Source organism: Zonotrichia albicollis, chromosome 36 (assembly GCF_047830755.1).
Source record: "Zonotrichia albicollis isolate bZonAlb1 chromosome 36, bZonAlb1.hap1, whole genome shotgun sequence".
NCBI classification, from domain to species: Eukaryota; Metazoa; Chordata; class Aves; order Passeriformes; family Passerellidae; genus Zonotrichia; species Zonotrichia albicollis.
In genome coordinates this window covers 3,690,349-3,706,425 of record NC_133854.1, presented here as the reverse complement: position 1 = coordinate 3,706,425, position 16,077 = coordinate 3,690,349, and the positions used below count along the sequence as shown (strand labels likewise).

Below are 16,077 nucleotides of genomic sequence, written 5' to 3'. Positions count from 1 at the left end.
CCCACGCCCTCATGGCCAGGGCCTGTGTACCCAGCGTGACCTGGCCTTTGCTCGGTGCGCAGGTTTGCAGTGCAGACCATGAAGGCTCTCCCACCTGGGCTTTGACAAGAAGCTGGTGGCTCTGGAGAACAAGCGGGTCTGGGAGAAGCTGCTCTGTGCCGACACCCAGCACTGTGCAGCGGGTCTGCTGGCCAGGTGAGATCCCCTACTCCCCGCTGCCACCGTCAGCATTTGTGCCCCCTGCCCAGAGTGCCCCACACAGTCCCTGGGGCTGTAAGCGAGAGGGCCTTGTCAGCGAGGGAGGGCCGAGCAGACTGGAAAAGGCTGAGAGAGGAGGATGGCCAGCAGCAGCTGCCTCCCAAGGGCCCCATGTCCCCTTGCAGAGTGCTGGGGAAAGATCAGACCTCTGTGAGACCACGCCCGGGAGAGGTCTGCCCACCCGGCTCAAAGCCTTGGTGCCTTTTCCCCTGCCAGGGAGATGCGCCATGGCTTGAGCCCCTTGTGTCCTCATTTCGCCTCGCACCTGCTCAGCCTGCTCATCGGGAAGCAGCCCTGCTGGGATCTGCCTGCCCTGGCGTTCTTTGTGGAGGTGAGCCTGATGGCCAGTGCTGCCTGGCTGAGCTGCCTCCCAGCTCTCAGGCCTCTCGTAGCTGCAGCCGCCTGGGAGGCTGCCCGCACTCACTGCTGCTGCTTTGGCCCAGCCCTGTGAGGCTCCGGGCTCCTGCCGGCCTGCTCCACCGTCACTGCCCTTTGCCTTTCAGGTCCTGGAGTGTCTGGACCTGAGCAAACATGGTCCCAGTGCCCTGATGGTGGTATCCAGGCACCTGCTGAGCCTGTGCAGGGACAGGCTGCACCTGGTGCACAGAGGCCTTGTGATGCTCAGCAAGGAGCCCTCGCTGGTGAGAAGGGGGCAGTGGCTGAAGCCACGCTGGCAGTGTGGGGCTGGGCAACGCAGACCTCTGGGCTTGGCTGGCCTTTGGCAGCAGAGGCAGCTGCTCCCAACTCTCCTGCCTCCTGCTTCAGCTGCCCCAGTGCCCCAAGCAGCTGTTGGTGCTGCGGCCATTCACGGCTTCACAGCACAGCTTGGTCTTGCACACAGACCGGAGGAATATGCTGCCTCTATCCACACCTGGTGGAGCAGCTGGCTGATCCAGATGCAGAGGTGGTCTGGATGAGCCTCTGTGTGCTCACACATACGCTCCAGGACAAAGACCTCCTGCTACCCGTCCTGATCTTGGCTGTTTATGATTGCCTAGAAAGGCTCGGGATAGCCTTGGCGCTCCAAAGGACGAAAGGAGTCTTCAGGTTCTATTGGTCTTCAGTTTTTATTATTTTTTATCTGCAATATCTTCTCTCAGCCCGACAGAGGTCCACACAGCACATCAGCCATGAGCACACTGCGTGCCCTCGGGGCGGTCAGTTGTCTTTATACCCAAAACTATGTATAAGATATTTACCTTTTCCCCCCAATACCTTTCACCCTTATTGACAAGTGCACTTTTAGTAAGAACCAATCTCAAAGTGCCACCACCACCACAGAAGATGGAAGACAAGAAGAAGAAGAAGAAGGACAGGACATGCCCCAATTCCTCCATCTTGTCTCCCTAACACCCCCCTCTACCAAAATTCTAAACCCTGTGTTTCACACCATAACTAATCAATCTCTTCACCACTTATCCCCTGTGATTCTCCCATCCTCATACAGGTGATGTTTCCTGTGCTGGGTCAAAGTCCAACCACCAGACACTTCTGGCCATGTTCCAGGACCTACGAGCCCCCCAACGGTTGTCTCGGTGTCTCTGTGCTGAGATCCCACATCTCCCCCTTCTGTTTGCACTAAAAACACCTCTTTTGCCACCTGACTCATGACACGGTTTAGACATGCAAAGATGCACGAGATAACAAGTATGAGGACTAAGAGAATTATTAAAACATAGAATGCTATCTTTAAAATTCCACTCTATATGGGAGAAATATCAAAAAATCCTGCCAGATCATCGATCCAAGATCCTGTGATCTCGCCAAGTTTATTTATGCTGTCTTTTTTTTTCTGAATACTTTCATGAATTGATCTTGAATGGTCTGAGAGATTCATGCAGCACATCCCTTCAAATTCTTCACACCCATGTCCACGAGCGAGCAATAGGTAATCGATGGCTGCTCGATTTTGAAGAGTCACCTGTCATACACCACTGACATCTTTTAACATGTCACTCAATGCGACAGACACAGACTGAGCATGTTTGCTCAACCAATAACGCATGCGGTCGAGTTGAGTCAAGGCCACCCCCGATGCTGTTTGAGGTGAGAAAATTGCTGTAGCAACTCTCGCTGCCTTGTTCCAAGTAAATACTTCGTCATTGCAATTTGCCGCATAATGTTGTATTGATCTTTTTTCTTTGCGCTTCTTCTCTCTCAGTGATTTCAAATCTGGCGACAACATTGAAATTTCCCCAATGCTGCATGGACCTCCCGTGGCATTAGCAGGAATGCCATGCCAAATTCTGTCCCCGCAAATTAAAAACAAACCCCGTGGCAATTGCACTGGGATGTGGATCGATCCTCTGGCAGTTTTCTCTGTGTATTTGCACCATGCTGATGCATTTTTATAGAATTCATGATTTGGAGTCAAATCAATAGTTTTTGCCTTTGTGACATTTGGAGTTTCGAACTGCGTACAGAGTTCCATTGTCATGGACCCAATCTCCAATTCCTGGGGTTCTGTAGAAGCCACAGGAAGTAGATGTGCCCAAGCACACCCCTCTTTCACAGGATCTTTAATGACCTGTGAGATGTTAGCTGCGGAGTGCCTTGGAATTGGCCACTTGTCCGCTGGCAATCCAACCATGCATGCTGAAAATGGTCTCCCTGGCCCTGAGTGTGTCAGACAAATACTATCCAAATTCGCTGCTTGAGCTAAAGCCTCCCATACATTTTGTTTTGGTTGATTAATAGGTAAATTTGCCCCATTGCTTATTGCAATGAATGAAAAAATGATGCACATAACCATCATGAAACTCATGACTTCACTTTTGTGCAAAACCATTGTTATGTTTTCCATTCAAGACCCCAAAGGGAAAACCCCCAAAGTCTTTAGTCCCTTTTATTTCTCTTCCGAGTCGTCCTTTGCAGTCTGAGTCCCGACTTCTGTCTGAGTATTCGTCTCCCTGTTTCTCGGATCAGCGTTCTCCTGTTCTCGCGTTCGGAATGGCTTTATGTGTTGCACTGACACCCACTTCAGACCTCGATCTGTGGAGACACAAGCGAAACCCTTGCCCCAAGTGATTAGTTTAAAACGACCCTCTCTTTGTCCTTTCTCTGGGTTTCTGATCAAAACTAAAGGATTTTCCCTTAGCTTTGCCTGTGTGCTGTTTAAAAAATGTCTCACGATTGGTGGATTAGGTTCTGAGGATGAACTGTTTAGGAAATTGAACACATACAGCGCTTTATTTAATTTCATGTGAGGTGTTGCCTCTGGCTCACTCCTCCTTTGTCTGTCCAGAAGGGATTTTAGGGTGTGATGTGTTCTTTCAATGATTGCCTGACCTGTGGGCGAATGTGGAATACCAAACATATGTTTGACACCCCATCTTCTCAGGAATCTGTCAAGCACCCTGCCTGTATATGTTGGACCATTGTCTGTTTTTATCTCCTGAGGCACACCTAATGATGCGAATGCTTGCAGAAAATGTCGACAAGCGTGGTCCGCTGTTTCCCCTGCATGTGCTGAAGCAAGACTGCACCTGAGAATGTATCTACTGAAACGTGAACATTTTTGAGCCTCCCACAAGATGGATACTTCGTGACATCAGCTTGCCACAACTGAAGACTTTGCAGTCCCCGCGGATTGACTGCTCCTGTAGAAGAAGGTGGCTGCACAAGCTGACAGTCTGGACAAGCACTAAAGATCTCCCTCGCCTGACTCTTTTTGAGACGAAAGGATTCCATCAGCGCCTGTGCATTCTGATGAAAGAATGCGTGACTCAATCTTGCCTGCTCAAAAATGTCTGGCAGTGTTTGCAAAACCTGTCTGCCCGAGCATTCCCTTCCACTAAAAACCCCGGAAGTGTCGTGTGCGCTCTAATGTGCGTGATGAAATATTCTCTTTCCCTGCTCTCTAGCAACGTTTTCAAGCTCGCCAGATATGAGTATAAAACCTCATTACTGACTTCTTTCAAGAGCGAACCCTCCAATCTTTTGACCCCACCCGCAACATATGGGGAATCTGTGATCAGACTGAGAGGTTGTTCAAACAACTGAAACGCTCGGACAACGGCTGCCAACTCCACAATTTGTGGAGAGCCCTGAACCATCTTCACATCTGATTCCCAATCCCCTGTCGTTGAGTTTCTCCACGTGATCACCGACATGTGTGTCTTTCCTGAGCCATCAGTGAACACTATGATCCCTTCCAAAGGTTCTTCACTTATTCTTGGTTTCGCTCTGTAGCATATCTGTGATTGTAATATTCTATGCTGTGGAAAATGGATTGTGCAAATTCCCGGAAAAGCTAACAACGCGATTAATAGGTCCTTCGATTGCTGCATTGCCCAATCAAAATAGTCTTGCTTCAGAGGTAATCTGATGACTGAGAATTCCTGTCCTGCCATTGTCAGCAACCTTGCTCTCGCCTTTATGATGACTTGTGCTGCCATCTCTAAATCTGTAAAGATTGTCTTTGAAGGCCTTTGAAAGACACTTTGAAGAGTGTGGTAGAAAAACCCACTCTATGATTATCAAAGAGTCTTTTTGTGATTCATCCCATTGGAAGATCAAACCATGGAACTGTGTTTTCTTCCCCAGCGCTGCCAACTGAAAAGGCAACATTGGAACAAATCGATGTGCCTGCCTTTTCTGTATCACGTCTGTGACATTCTCCAGCTCTTCACTTCTGGCGTGAGTGTTCTGGGAGATCGAATGTCTGTGTCTCCTCTCAAAAGATTGAGCAATGCTGGAATATCGCTGTTTGTGATTCCCAAAACCAACCTCATCCAGTTGATCTCTCCCAAAAGCTGTCGTATATCATGCAAATTGCTGACCTTTGTTCTGATCTCCATTTTCTGAGGTTTTATTGTTCTCTCTGAAATCTTCCATCCTAGATATTTCCAAGGTGCAATCTCTAATCTTTGAAATGCTGATTTCCAGACCGGCCTTTTGCACTTCTACGATCACACAATCATGAGCTTCTTGCAGCTCCTGTTGTGTTGATGCTGCAATGAGCAAATCATCCATGTAATGAATGATCTTCACCTTTGGAAATTTCTTCCATGCTGGTGCCAAAGCTTGTGCCACGTACCATTGACAGATCGTCGGAGAATTTTTTTAGTCCCTGTGGGAGGACAACCCAATGGTACCACTGCAGAGGCATTTCCTTGTTGATATTCGGAACTGAAAAGGCAAATCTCGGAGCATCATCTGGATGGAGCAGAATACTGAAAAAACAATCCTTGAGGTCAATGACCACAAGCGGCCAATCTCTGAGAATCATTGAGACAGATGGAAGTCCTAGCTGAAGTGGTCCCATGTCTTCTATGACTGCATTGATCTTCCTGGGATCATATAACAACCTCCATTTGCCTGATGGCTTTTTCTTGATGACAAACACTGGAGAGTTCCAAGGGCTGTCTGTTGGTTTGATGTGTCCCTTCTGCAATTGTTCTTGGACCAGGTTTTTCAAAGCCCTCAACTTTTTCTGTTCAAGGGGCCACTGATCCATCCAAAATGGACTGTCTGTTCTCCATGTCAACTTCAATGTGGCAAGTGCCGCAGTGACCCCTATTAAAAATCCACTTCGATCTTCGCACCCCATTGTGCCAAAAGGTCTCGACCCCAGATTGTGATTGGCTTCTGGACGACAAAAGGACGAATGATCGCTGTCTTGTTTCCTGGTCCCGTGACAACGATGGAATTCTCGCTTTGCAGACACAGAGATGCTCCCCCTATGCCTGAGAGAGAGCCCAAGGACGCGACCAAGCTCCAATTGCGTGGCCAAAAGATGTACGATATTACTGTGACATCTGCCCCTGTGTCGAGCATGCCTCTGATTGCTATTGTCCTGTCTCCGCATGTCAATCGGCACATGAGTGTGGGTCGATCCTGACCTATGTGTTTCACCCATGTTGTATGTACCTCAACATGTTCCTTCATAGGGAACACTTCTTCATCGAAGATTGGCACGACTTCCCCAATGGCGTGTGGTGGCAAGGCAAAAGCTCTTGCAACTACAGTATTTTCTGGCACAGTCAATGGTGGACGAAGCGCTCTAGCCAGAACTGTCAATTCGGTATTTTTGTCTGTAGAGACAACTGTAGGGTAGACAATGATTCCAAGGATGCTGCATTTGTCTTGTCCAACTATCAAGAAATCTTGGTTTTTTGTGTGAATCTCCGCGGACACCTGTTGGTATCTCTGCATGATTTTCATCTAGAAAGCATACTAGTTTTGAAGCTGCCAATGCACACTCTGCCCCTGCTGGGAGGAGATCTGGGTCGCTATGGAATCGACTGAGGGTTTTGCTGAGGGCGTCTGCTTGTCGGTCACTGATGATTGCCCTGTCTGCTCTTGTGTCACTGCCAGTACTTGTGTCTGAGCACGCTGGCGATTTACGGCCGCGCTCCTTTTCCCGTTTCTCAGATGCAGTAACGGATTTCCTTCCACGTCTGTCTGAGAATAACATTCTTTCACAGAGTGCCTTCCTTTTCCACACCGTGCACAAATTGGCCTTTCTGCTATTTGTGCTGGCACTGGTGTATGTGTTCATGGAAAATTCTTTCTTATGTGTCCAAACTCCCCACATTTGTAACACTGTCCTCCTGGGGGATTGCTCTTCTTCTGCATTGTTGCAAGAACTTTGTTGGTGTTCTCATTCTGTTGGTGAAGTATTTTTTCTAGCATCTTTTCCAACGCCTTGTCTTCTGATGGCGCCTCTGAGTGTCCGTTTATCTGTTCCTCCCATTCCTCTCTTAATTCGTTCTTCAAAATCGATGCAACATGCTGAGGTGTCCCCACCTTGCTGCATGCCTCCACCATCTCTGCCAAGGATGGCTGTCCTGGCATGGCACTAATGACCCGTTGACAATCCGGGTTGGCATTGCCGACAGCTAAGCTCTCCAAGAGAGGCCTCTTCGCTTCTTCTATCGTCACCTGTCAATCCACGGCTTGCGTGAGTCGATCGATGAACGACATGAATGGTTCTGCGGGACCTTGCCTGATGCAAGAGAATGGAACATCCGGAGCTCCTGTTGGTGTAATCTGCATGATTGCCATTTGTGCTGCTTCTTTGATGTCATTTAACACTCTTCGTGGAAGCTGCACTGCTTGTTTCCCTGGGTTGTCATCCGGAGGATCCCCTGCCAACTGTGCTCATGTGAGATTCGCGTTTGGCCCACCTTGATATCTATTTCGCAACTCTGAAAGATACTTTCTCCATCTTTTTTCCCAGACGAGGCTCTGTGTGTCAGTGAGAATCATTGCCACAATGCTTTGGATTTCATATGGCGTAAGGTCATATGTGGTGAATGTCCCTCTTAATAGCTGTTTGGAATGTTGTGAATCCAGTCCAAAAGTTTGAGCCGCCTTCCCTAAGTCTTTGAGTGTTTCATGACTCATCCTTTCCCATCTTGGATTCTGTCCCTTGGCATCATATGTCACCAGCATTGTCAAATCTCCTGAACCTGGAAATAAATGCTTGTCTTTTGCCAATGCTTTTTTGATGCGCTTCCAATCCATTGTCTTCACCGGCTGTTGAAATTCCTCCTCTGGAGATTCCAATGGAATTTGCATGAATATTGGAGTTGTAGAGGTCCCTGGTGATTCGTTGTACTTCATTTTTTGCTTTGAGGTTTTCGGCCTCGCTCCTAAATCCGAAAAGGAAACTTGAGGATTCTGTTGATATTTCTTTTTTGCTGTATCAAATGAATGCAAGAAGCTTTTTGCTGCTTCTGCTGCTGACAGCATCCATGCCGGGACACCTTCCGATGCTGTGATCTGTATGAAGTCTTCTGCTTGTTGCGGTGCTTCATCTGAGCTTTCATCGCCTTTGCAAAATCCCGAAGTTGAAGGATAATCCATTTGTTGTGTTATCATTGTCTTCTTAGAAGTACTCTTCTTTTTATATATTGTTGGAAAAAATCGCTGCATTGTTGCAGACTCGCCACGAGATGGCGCTGTGGCTCCACCGAACAGATCCGGCATGTCGTGCACTTCTGTCATTTCCCCACGAGGTGGCACTGTCACCGGGCTCGGCATGAACTCAACTGCCCCCGGTTCAGCCGGCTTCTGTGTTTGCAAACTTGTTTGAGACCGGGGCTGCCTGGCTTTTGATTCAACTGACAATGGAGTTAGAATATGTGTGCGCCTGCCTCGGAGGGAAGAGGCTTGAACTCCAAGGGTTTGGATTGAAGGCACCGGGTCTGGAGAGGGGGAGGAGCCCCAGGATGTGGAACCTCGAGCACAGCCCCTCCTCGCCTGAGACATCACAGGGGAATGAGCCCGCCTCCGCCTGCTCTCTCTCCGCGCATGCGTGCTTTCAGAGCTGCTCCCCGTCTCTCCCGAGCTGAGGTCACTCTCTCCCTCCCGTTCCGCCTCTGAAATCCCCTCCCTTTGGTCTGTTCCCAATTCTCTCTTCTCCTCCTCTGACGCTGTATCCACGCCTCCCACCGGTGCGCACAGCCCGCCCCCCGCTGGCACCTGGGCCAGCTCCGCGATTCGAGCAGACCTCTGCGCCCTGCTTCCGGGTCTGACGTCACAACCGCGCGTCTCCCACGTCTTTCTCTGGCACCCTTTCGGGGCCCTGCAGTCTCCCCTAATTCACTGCCAGTGTCTGATGTTCCCGTGCTGGTTTGGGATTTCCCCCTCAGGGTTGCCCTGCGCGCGCGCCTTCTGCATCATGCCGGCCAGAGCAGCTGCCATTTCCGGCGTCATTTTCACGTAAGCCACACCAGACCCCGCATCTCTCATTACCTCCTTATCTGCGCCCCCCTCCTGTGCCTGCACCGATGCCGCCAGTCCGGAGCAGGTTCGAGATGGTCACAGGAACAGGAGAGGGGAAACAGTCCAGGAAGCAATGTGGACTGCTTAGCTAGAACTAGCTAATAAGCAGAGGCAGAAAGCAGGGCAGAAGCAAGAGCAGAAAAAGAGAGCAAGCAAAAGCAGCAAGCTGAAGCTGGAAGTGAAAAAACAGCCTTATGTACCGCTTTCCTCTGTGTCCCTGATAAGAGAAACCCAAACAAAACTTCCACTCTTCAGAGCCGGTCTTAAAGGCACAGAACAGATGAATGGGGATATACAAGCATCATAACGTCACCCCAGGACAGTGGCCTTTGCTTTTTGTGGTTGGTTTGTTTGTGGGGTTTTTGTGTTGCTGTGGGTAGATCTTGCTTTGTTTTTTTTAATGGCTTTGGGGTCTTTTTTTCCGTTGGGTTTGGGTTTTTCCCTATTGAATTGTCTTTCTTCTGATACATAAGTTTTCTGTACCCTTTCTTTGAGCTTGCTTGGCACCTGATGGCAAGACAAATTTACCCAACTCAGTCACCTTGCCCAATTACATTTTGCAGTCACCATTAACTAGATGAGTTCAGTCACAGACTCCCTGCAATTTGGTAGCATCCACAAAGGAATTGAAAGTACATTTCATGGCATTGTAGAGACAATGTAAATATTCCACAGTGGTGGCCAAGGGCTGGTCACTGAGGGATGTCACCAGAGCGTGGCTGCCAAGAGGACTCTGTGGATGACATTTGGCCCTCATTGTTCAGCCAAATTCCCACCCAGCCCATGTTCCACTCCTTCAGCCCAGCTCTCTCCAGTCTGGCTCTGAGGAGACCATAGCAGACCCTGTCCTGTTGAAGTGAAGGGAGTTGACCCATCCTAATTGATCAGCATTGAACTCCAATTTATTGATCAACCATGCACACTTTTATAATGGTGTTAATTAAGCTCATACATATTGCAAAACCTGAGCTCATCATTGGTCACAGATCACACATCAACCCCTCCTTTTGTTTTCAATACCTGTGGTTTGTTATTGAAACCAAGATTTGTGTTCTCACCCTGATATGAATGGTTCTCAAAACTTCCATGTCTGTTACTTTTACTTTCCCAAAACAGCCAAAGATAAAGTGTTCACCTGTTATGAGAAAACTGCCTGAGAACTCTGCTGTTTACAGAAACGTGCCTGGGAAACAGGCTTGAGAATTAGCTGCTTACAGCTGCTTTTTACTTTTCCATCAGCTGTATATTTTCATGGCCTTTTTTCCTTCAAGCCATGTCTGAGCAAAATTCTTCAACACTGTCCCAGGCCTGGCTGAACTCTGGGCACACAACATCCCCTTCTTTTCCCTCCCACGTGGGTTCTGCAGTCCCTGCCCTGTCCTGCCAGTGCCTGGAATGGCTGCAGGAGGATTTGCCACATCCCCTTCCCTGCTGAGCCTGAGCAGGCTGTGACTCTCCCAGTCCCCCTCCCTGCCCTGTGTGCAGACTGGTTCCATGTCTGCCCTTCCCAAGTGCCCAGGACCCTCTGGGATGGCTCTGGCTTTTCCAAGGGGTTTGAGAGAGGGCCCACAGTGACACTGCCCAGCCTTCTCAACAGCCCTGACACCAAAGGCCTTTTCCACATCCCTCAGTTCCAGGTCAGTGCCCAGCACACAGCAGAGCCCTGTCCAGGTCCTTGGGCTGGTTCAGAAGGGAGGCAGCTCTGATTTCTCCCCACAGACCCTCACTCTATCCAATGTCTCTCTGTGCAGTCCATGGCTGCCCTGAGCATTTTTCCCTGGAGCCTCCCTGCCTGGGATATTTCTCTCCATGCAGTCCTAACCACAACCCAGCAAACAATCCAGGTGGTTTCCCAGAGGACATTACTCTCAGAGTGAAGTGGCTTCAAGGCACTGTTTGTGCCACTGGAATTGTGCCACCCCTAGGTGCTGCTGATGGTGTTTGTGCTCACTGGGGTTCATCTCCCCTCACACACACGATGCACTGCTGAGATCTCCTCAGTACAGAGCAAACATGGCCTGCTGGCCTGGTCACTTGGTGTCTCTCTGATCAGGGACAAACAACCTCCTGCAGGTGGGGAGAGGCCAGTGCTGGCAATGGTGGTTGCAGGGGCTGGTGTGGGACAATTGCCCTGGGCCACCTTCCCAGGCTGTCCCAGAACAAAGACACAGCCCAGGCCCTGCTCTGCTGCTGCATCAGGTCCATGCCAGGAGCTCTGGCTGTGCCAGGACACTGCTGTGAGCCCCTCCTGCACACTCCACCCCGCCCCAGGCACTGGGCTTTGCTGTGCCAGGGCATTCCTGGAGCACATTGCTGACAGCAGCTCTGGAGGGGAGCAAAGCCTCCCTGCCCTGCTCTCAGGAGATGCTCTTTGCTGCTGGAGCTGCTGTGCTGGAGCCCAGCTGTGTCCCAGCAGTGCCCATGGCCTGGCCCTGCCTGTGGCCACAGCAGGGACACGCAGCAGGACAGTGACCAAGCTGCCAGAGCACTCCGGCCTTACAGCCACAGCAGGGCTGGCAAGGACAGGGTGCAGTTGGGCAGAGCAGCTCTGAAAGGACCAATCCCTGCTGCTCCCTGGCCGTGCTGCTCTGCTGGGACTCTTTTCCCCTTCTCCTCTCTAACTTCATGATGGTCTCACAGAGCTGGGATCCCAGATAAAACAGGCACTGCAAGGTAGTTTATTTTCTTCAAATGTAGCAATAGCACAAACCCTGGTGTCATGGTTTGAGCCTGGCACAGAGCCAGTGCCCCCATGAAAAGGCCTCACCCTGGTGTCTGCTGTGAGATGTGACCAGGAATAAGCAAAACAGGCTCCAACTTAAACATAAATAACACTTTATTACCTAAAACTACAGGAAAAAATAGGAAAGACTATAAGGAAAAGAAAAAAAAATTGAAAACCTTACAAAAACCACTTTTCCTCCTCCCCACTCCCTGACTTTCCCAATCCAATACATTCTCTCAAAACAACTGCTCAGCCTTGGCCCCACACATTAGTATACTCAAACTGCAGTTCATGGAGAGGAAAAGGAGTCCTTCTTGTTCCATAGGCTTCTCGTGGAGACACACTGAGACCCTCGTGTGCTTCCCTGTCACTCCGGCACCGCCCGGAAAGTCCATTTGCCGCTTGTGACATGTTCCTTCCATGCTCAGTGCTCTCACCACCGAGACATGGATCAGAGCTGCTTTTAGGGTGGTCTTTCAAGGATGCCTTGTCTCACTCCAAAAAGGCACAGTCTCTGCTTTTGGGACAACTGTCCCCCCCATATATTTCCAACCCCCTGGGGCCGGGGGGTCCTCACAAATGAACCCTCCTGGTTTTGAGGCACTGCCTCCCCCTAAATGCAGTCTGTGTCACAGGAACAACTGAGTCCATGGCTACAAGAAAACGTCCAGCCCAAAGGCCACTCCAAATCATCTCTCCCCATCCAATCATTTCTACAAACTCCGGGCCAAAGTCATCTTATCTCTCATCTCCCTTCTTATTCAGCTTCGAGGAGGATTAGCATTTTTGTAAGGCCCCAATCATGCAAGAAAGGGTTAAAAGTTTTCAGTCTCTGTCTGTCGGACGGCTCCCACGCACGCTGCCCACACGCTGCCGCTGCGGCCGGGCAGTCCTCCTCCCCCTTCTCGCTGGCTGCTCTCCTGCTCTCCTGGGGGGGGAAGAGGGGGGGGGGGGGGGGGTGGCTGGCTGCCCGATGTCTCTTGGGGCTCCCCCACCCTTCCATCCTCGAAGCCCCTTCAACACCATCTCTGTCCAGGCCCCCAGGCCTCACCGCATGGCTGGCCCCTCCCCCGCCCAGCAGCAGCGGGCCGGGCGAGGGAGAGAGGTCTGAACTCCTCGGCCGCGATGTCCAAAAAGAGGAAGTGCCAGGGCAGTGCCCTGCTTTTAACCCCTGTGTATTCTCGGAGGTGTGTCCAAACCCCACTGGCTACACCAGGTGTCAGTATGAAACTCAAAACCTTCATTGGTTTGACCACAGCTTCCCAGAATTCTCACTCCTTCCGGGTCAACCCATGACACTCCACCCTTCACCTCCGAGAATACACTTTCTAAAATTATCAACAGAACTACAAAACACTTCTACACAACAATACCTTAGATTCACTATGACTATTCATCTACCTTAACTTAGTACATGCTTTCCTTATTCTTCTTGGTCTCATCTCACAGCTTTACTTCATCATTCTCCCGTGATTCGATTTCCCGGTCCAGGGAACCAAAAAATGTCATGGTTTGAGCCTGGCACAGAGCCAGTGCCCCCATGAAAAGGCCTCACCCTGGTGTCTGCTGTGAGATGTGACCAGGAATAAGCAAAACAGGCTCCAACTTAAACATAAATAACACTTTATTACCTAAAACTACAGGAAAAAATAGGAAAGACTATAAGGAAAAGAAAAAAAAATTGAAAACCTTACAAAAACCACTTTTCCTCCTCCCCACTCCCTGACTTTCCCAATCCAATACATTCTCTCAAAACAACTGCTCAGCCTTGGCCCCACACATTAGTATACTCAAACTGCAGTTCATGGAGAGGAAAAGGAGTCCTTCTTGTTCCATAGGCTTCTCGTGGAGACACACTGAGACCCTCGTGTGCTTCCCTGTCACTCCGGCACCGCCCGGAAAGTCCATTTGCCGCTTGTGACATGTTCCTTCCATGCTCAGTGCTCTCACCACCGAGACATGGATCAGAGCTGCTTTTAGGGTGGTCTTTCAAGGATGCCTTGTCTCACTCCAAAAAGGCACAGTCTCTGCTTTTGGGACAACTGTCCCCCCCATATATTTCCAACCCCCTGGGGCCGGGGGGTCCTCACAAATGAACCCTCCTGGTTTTGAGGCACTGCCTCCCCCTAAATGCAGTCTGTGTCACAGGAACAACTGAGTCCATGGCTACAAGAAAACGTCCAGCCCAAAGGCCACTCCAAATCATCTCTCCCCATCCAATCATTTCTACAAACTCCGGGCCAAAGTCATCTTATCTCTCATCTCCCTTCTTATTCAGCTTCGAGGAGGATTAGCATTTTTGTAAGGCCCCAATCATGCAAGAAAGGGTTAAAAGTTTTCAGTCTCTGTCTGTCGGACGGCTCCCACGCACGCTGCCCACACGCTGCCGCTGCGGCCGGGCAGTCCTCCTCCCCCTTCTCGCTGGCTGCTCTCCTGCTCTCCTGGGGGGGGAAGAGGGGGGGGGGGGGGGGGGTGGCTGGCTGCCCGATGTCTCTTGGGGCTCCCCCACCCTTCCATCCTCGAAGCCCCTTCAACACCATCTCTGTCCAGGCCCCCAGGCCTCACCGCATGGCTGGCCCCTCCCCCGCCCAGCAGCAGCGGGCCGGGCGAGGGAGAGAGGTCTGAACTCCTCGGCCGCGATGTCCAAAAAGAGGAAGTGCCAGGGCAGTGCCCTGCTTTTAACCCCTGTGTATTCTCGGAGGTGTGTCCAAACCCCACTGGCTACACCAGGTGTCAGTATGAAACTCAAAACCTTCATTGGTTTGACCACAGCTTCCCAGAATTCTCACTCCTTCCGGGTCAACCCATGACACCTGGTTTAAAGAGCTTGTGGGTCAAATTCAAGAGGTGGACGCTGAATTTGATGGGGGTGATTAAAAAATTTTATTGAGGATAATTTTGTGAGAGAAACCCCCATCGAATACTACCAAAGACCTGGGCAGTCCTGTTGGACCTGTCACGAGTTCCATTCCAAAAACTATGCAGAAGGAAACCGGCAATTGGTTACTTCAGAAATCATCCAGTCATCATTTTCCTCAGGGCATTCTTGAGCTCCTGGTTCCTCAGGCTGTAGATGAGGGGGTTCAGGGCTGGGGGCACTACAGAGTACAGAACTGAAACTGCCAGATCAAGGGATGGGGAGGAGATGGAGGGGGGCTTCAGGTAGGCAAAGGCTGCAGTGCTGACAAAGAGGGAGACCACGGCCAGGTGAGGGAGACAGGTGGAAAAGGCTTTGTGCTGTCCCTGCTCAGAGGGGATCCTCAGCACAGCCCTGAAGATCTGCACATAGGAGAAAACAATGAACACAAAACAACCAATAGTTATACAGGCACCAACCACAATGAGCCCAAGTTCCCTGAGTTTGGAGTGTGAGCAGGAGAGCTTGAGGATCTGGGGGATTTCACAGAAGAACTGGCCCAGGGCATTGCCATGGCACAGGGGCAAGGAAAATGTATTGGACATGAGCAGCAGGGCATTGAGAAAGGCACTGCCCCAGGCAGCTGCTGCCATGTGGGCACAAGCTCTGCTGCCCAGGAGGGTCCCGTAGTGCAGGGGTTTGCAGATGGACACGTAGCGGTCATAGCACATGACGGTCAGGAGAGAAAGCTCTGTTCCAATGAAGAAGAGAAACAGAAACACCTGAGCAGCACATCCATTGTAGGAGATGTTCCTGGTGTCCCAGAGGGAATTGTGCATGGCTTTGGGGACAGTGGTGCAGATGGAGCCCAGGTCAGTGAGGGCCAGGTTGAGCAGGAAGAAGAACATGGGCGTGTGCAGGTGGTGGCCGCAGGCCACGGTGATGATGATGAGGCCGTTGCCCAGGAGGGCAGCCAGGGAGATGCCCAGCAAGAGGCAGAAGTGCAGGAGCTGCAGCTGCCGCATGTCTGCCAGTGCCAGCAGGAGGAAGTGCCTGATAGAGCTGCTGTTGGACATTTGCTGTCTCTGGCCACTGGGAGCTGTTCATGGAGAAAAGTCAGTGACCAGTTAGGAGAAATCTCTTCCAGCAAAATCAAAGCCTTTTTCCATAGACCCTGCTCCTGTTACACTCTGACACCCTTTTCAGTTTCCAGAAGATTTTTCTTCAGCTCCAATTTGGAGCCCTGGCTGGTGCTGCCTGAGTGGGACTTCAGGTTCAGGGCAGGTACACACAGAGGTTTTTATAGTTCAGCCTTGCTGTGCAGACATAGGAGGGGCACAGGGACCTGTCCTCGTGTTCTTCTTTGAATCTCTGTTAACACAGAAAGCCCTGTCAGCATCTGCCCTCTCACTGCCAGAGAACAGGAATGGTAAAGTCTGTTAAAATGTACTAGTGTTATTTACAGCTTTTCTTCATCTCCCCTGCTGATTATTTTTGGATGTCA

General features: G+C 50.5%; 1 long non-coding RNA gene across 1 annotated transcript; it reads right to left on the bottom strand.

The window, feature by feature from the left end:
- Positions 1-11,809: 11,809 nt before the first annotated feature.
- Positions 11,810-14,533, bottom strand: LOC141726525 (uncharacterized). The gene is made up of 2 exons (XR_012577706.1): positions 14,282-14,533; positions 11,810-14,157 (listed from the first exon to the last, which is right to left on the bottom strand). It is a non-coding gene; the product is annotated as an uncharacterized LOC141726525 (long non-coding RNA).
- Positions 14,534-16,077: the final 1,544 nt, after the last annotated feature.